Source organism: Equus caballus, chromosome 24, assembly GCF_041296265.1.
Source record: "Equus caballus isolate H_3958 breed thoroughbred chromosome 24, TB-T2T, whole genome shotgun sequence".
NCBI classification, from domain to species: domain Eukaryota; kingdom Metazoa; phylum Chordata; class Mammalia; order Perissodactyla; family Equidae; genus Equus; species Equus caballus.
The window spans coordinates 39316705-39321739 of NC_091707.1; the positions used below are offsets into that span (position 1 = coordinate 39316705).

The 5035-nt window shown below is 38.6% G+C and overlaps 1 pseudogene; it reads right to left on the bottom strand.

The window, feature by feature from the left end:
• Positions 1-2343: 2343 nt before the first annotated feature.
• On the bottom strand, positions 2344-2931 carry LOC100060027 (large ribosomal subunit protein uL6 pseudogene; annotated as a pseudogene).
• Positions 2932-5035: the final 2104 nt, after the last annotated feature.

The following is a 5035-nucleotide window of genomic DNA, read 5'->3' on the forward strand; positions in this document are numbered from 1 at the left end:
TTGCTGAGTGGCAAAGCCAGGATTTCAACCTCAGTCTTCTAACTCCTGTTCCAGCTGACTCAAATTTCTCACCTAGAATCCATTTGTCATCCTGCTGCCATGGCTACTTCCTCTGACACAGATCGAGTCACAGTACTCTCTGTTCAAAAGCTTCCATACTGTCTATAGCAGGGAGTCTAAATGTTTTGATTATGTACTCTCATCAATAAAAAAATTTTGACTACACATCCAGTGTATGTAGACTTATGTATTTATTTATAGAATACTTGCGTTTAAGTATGCTAGTATATATTATAATACATATATACAGAAATATGAATTTAAAAGGAAAGAGAATAAAATATTAGTAGAAGCCACAATATATTTTTGTATGCCTCTGTGGAGCATTTTTAACTTTCTCAGGGAGTTTCACTGCACTTTGGACATCACTGAATTCAAGTTCAAGGGCATCTATGATTTGGCTTCAACTCAACTTTTTGGGCTTAACTTTTAGAATTTTCCTTTCACCCCTCTCTACCCAAGCCTCCCTACGTTACTCACGGTTTCTTGTAAATACTATGCACCTTCACGTCTCTTTTTCTTGCCCCAGTTGTTCCATCAGCCAGAAGTGAGCATTATCCTTTCTTTGCCAGCAGAAAACTAGCTATTCCATTGGACTAAGCAAAAAATCCCATCTCTGTCATCAAAAGACCCTAGTCAAAACCAATCGCTCCTTGAGCACGTGGCATGTATCTCCATCATGACACTTATTTTATTGTCTCTTTTTGAAAATAGTGAAATCTTTGAGTACATGAGTTACATCACATTCATTTCTGTATTCCCCATATGGTATTTAATAAACATTTGTTAACTGAATAAAAGAATGTTAGCTGTTGTGAGTTTGAAGAATGCGCTACATGTAAAAACGTCAAAATAGAAATGATGCCATTTTCTTTGTTTTGACCCTTGTTTTCTGCCAGCCTATGGCATATGGATGGATAATGACCCATTTTCATGAAAATTTATAGCATACATGGAGCTGCATCGTAACAGGAAAATTGCTACTCTTTGAACATGGCTCAAACTCTTGAACATAGTTGCGTTTAGCAATGACTGAAAGCGTGTCGACTATTCTGTTCTTTTCCTTTCAGTCATTTAATATTCTCACTGGCAAAGAGAGAAGAAAGTTCAGACTGGAAAGAAACTTAATAAGCGTGTAAGTCAACCTCTTCATTTCACAGAAGCGGAAACTGAGGCTCAGAGGTTTTTGGTAACTTGTTCAGACTTCCGCTGCCACTTCCTGCTGAGCTAGGACTAGAACCTGATTTCTGGCCTCATCAGGTGTGCGTTCTCCAGGGCAACACTGCCTTCTTTGGTTGATTTCCATTCTTTGCATCATTAAGCTATGGCATAACCTCTGGGAACTGACTGAAACAAATGTGAATTCTCTTACATCTGCTTCTCAAACTAGGATTTATATGCACCCTCCAGGGGTGCCTGAGGCCACAGCCTAAACATCTTACATTTTCCTGGGAGTACAAATATTCCTCCAAAAAAATTTGGGGGAGGGGAAACTATTATTTTCATATTATAACAAACACAAATTTAGAAGAATTACTGAGATACATTTAGAGCAATTTTGGAGTTGCAGAATCCTATCCCCCTGAACATGCAGAGGTTGCACTCCTCTTGAACTAAGAAAATTTTGTTGGAAGAATCTGAGAAGTACTGGGCATCTGTGGTTTACCTTACTGGGCAGAAAGAGTAAGCTAAAGTTAAAAATAATATACTCTTGCTATTTTTACCTCTTCTACAATCTGATGTTTGCCTCAACCATTCTACGGAAATGGCTCTGTATATGGCTGCCAAAGAGAGCCTTCTTGCTAAATCGAGTGGATAATTTTCTTTTCTTTTCCTTTTCTCCCTCCCTCCCTCCTTTTCTTCCTTCGTTCCCTCATTTCTATCAATAGAAGGGTTTTATTGCATTTTAAAAATTAAAAAATTTTAGTAAGAGCTTTATTGAGATATAATTCACGTGCCATACAAGTCTCTCATTTAAAGTGTAGAATTGCATGACAATTTACATATTTTTAAATTTACTTTTTGTTGAGATATAATTGACATGTAACTGCATAAGTTTGAGGTGTATAATGTGTTGATTTGATACATTTGTATACTGCAGCATGACTAACCTCTGTCACATCACATAGTTGTCATTTCCATTTTGTGGTGAGAACTAGTGGTAAGAGCTAGTCTCTTAGCAACTTTGAAGTATACAATACAGTATTGTTGACTATAATCACTCTGCTGTGCATTAAAATATCACAAATAGAGTCTTAGGAATCATCCCACATCTTCTTGTTTTCATGACTGGATAACTCTTAGATCTTTTTCATCAACCTGCTGAACTGTTCCTTTTTTAGAGACATAGATACTATCTAAAAATTTTCTGATATCCTTGTTTTAACTGCTGTGGCTTGCTGAATCAACGCAACAAATTTGGTGCGAGTTCAATGTCGTTTACTTCAAGAATTAACTCATCTTTCTGGGCTTGAGATAGTGAACAAGCAGCACCTGGCCTCATCTGAATTTTATGGATGCCTTTTTTACTCAAGAAATTTTGGATTTCAACAAGAGACCCATTCTCCTGAATGACAATGTTGATGGGGCGGTGAGCATACGCAGACCTCGTCCAGTAATGGGTGTCTAATGTAATGCCTTTGATCGTGTTCCGTACGTGACTACAGAGTGCCAACTGTAGCCAGTTCCTGTTTCTTTACTATTTGTCAACCCAGAGGCTCTTTTTCTTTCCAAGGAGACTGAATTCTACATTGATGTCTTTCAAGTCCTCACAGGGTTCCTCTAGGACCCTTCACAGTGACTGTGCATCCCTTCAGCGATGTCAACACTTTCTGGGATGTCAGCAGTTTGATTGCTGAGAATGGTCTTCATTCTCACAGTAGGTGCAGCGAAAAGAGAACATCTCAGTCTTTCTTGACCTAAGGCATGTGACACTGCCGACTGTCCCTTCCTTCTTGATTATTTGCTTTGTCCTTTGCCTCCATAAGCTTCTCTCTCTTGCTTTGTCTCCAGCCCTTCTGGACAAAGACTCTTCTTGCCGATTTGTTTTTAAGTTGATTTTTCTTTTTCTTCTTTGCAGACTCACATACATAACTGACTTCTGCACAATTCTTCTTAGAACCTGCAAAGACATTTCAAGCTCAACTAATTGACCCCATTCTTGCCCCTACCTCCTGCCTTCCACTGCCATGCCCCCTGGTTCTCAGGACTATGTCACCCTGGCCCTAAATTACTATTTCTCTAGGGGCTCCTATTTTGTGGTGTAGATAACCTCTGAACAGCAGATATCTGAGCATCTTTCTCCACTTTTCCTTTTCTCTCACTTTCTTCATTTATTTCATCACCATGAACTACCTCCTAAATATTTTCCAAGCCAGTCACCATAACCACAATTACCATCCAAGTCCAGACCACTATTACCCCTCACCTTGTTTTCTTCAACAACCTCTGCATTTATTTCATAGTTTCGGGTCTTGCTCCCCTCATAAATATAGAGTCGGGAAGAAGAAAACTTTCTAGGAACTGTTAAAAAGGTAATAAAATTGTCAAAAGTGCTAAGTCACATTCTACTATTTTGTGATAGTTTGTAAAAAAGCAGCTTAAGAAAAATCCAGGTAAAAATGCCAAAAAAAAAAAAAAAAAGCAAGCATTTTGATATGTCAGTTGATAACGACATTTCAATAATACCACCCTGTGGAGAAAAAGACAATGATCAAATCCAAGTAATCTATGTCTCAAATAAAATTTTAAGCACTCCATATCTAGTTCTGATTTTACTCTGTCTTTCGACACCAGAGGAATCTTTCTTACATGTAAACTAAGTCCCATCCCCTGCTCCATACCCTTCAGTGGCTCCCCATTGCCTTCAGGGTAAATTCTAAACACTTTCATTTGGCTTATAACCATGATCTGGTCCCCACTTATCTCTCTATCTTCATGACCCCTTCACACTGGAGTTAGTCCAAACTCCTTTCAGTTTTGCAAATTCATCATGCTCCTTGCTTCCCTCTGTATTTCCCCCACCACATTTGATTGGCTAAAGCAGTGCTGTGCTGGTAAATGTTTAACAATTGCCTTTCTGCGGTGAGGAAGAGGGAGAGCCCTGATTAGTAGCATTTGATGATTTCCATGGTGTAAATCCTCTTACCATGGCTGATTTCAAGCTGCCAATGGGATGTTGCTGAACAGAGAATTGGAAAGAGATGAACACAATTGGTCCTAGCAAGTGGGTGCTTGCCTGCTCCAGCACACCACTGGGCTAAATCTTACAAATCCTTCAGATTCTGGCTTAGCTGTCCCTTTTTTCTGAGAATCCTTTCTTGATTATGCCATATGCTTCCACTGCAGCCTGTTTGTAGTCTGTTCTCACACTTGCTACATATTATTGCAATTTTCTGTGCCCTTCTGTGATTTTTCTATTGCTGGACAGTAAGCTCCTGAGAGGCAGGGATTGTGTCTTTTTTACCATCATCTTTCCAGAAGCTTCCGGAGTGCTTGACACATAGTGGTTCTTCAATAAATATTTGTGGAATAAATGAGTGAATGACTAAAAACCAATACCAATAATTAACATGAAATACCTACTTTGTGCGAGACACTCTACAAATTGATTTCTATGCATTACCTCAATTAATTGTCCTCAAAACTCTATAGTAGAACATTTGATTATCACCATTTTACAGATGAGAAAGATTGAGGCTTAGAGCAGCTAAGTACCTGCTCAAAGTCATAGTCAGTAAGTGTCACATAGCATGACTCTACTGCAAACACTTGTCCACTATGTTATGCTGACTAATTTTCATTTAAAGTGGAATAAAACTAGCATTTTTATATAGTTGACCGCTGCGAACGAGATTCAAGATCAAAGCCACTTTTATTCAAGGCTTCTACAGAGGGCCAGACTCTTAAACACTGTCACTGACATGGTAAATTAGTGCAAAGTTAAGGGTCAGTAATTGAGATTACTGACCCTTAA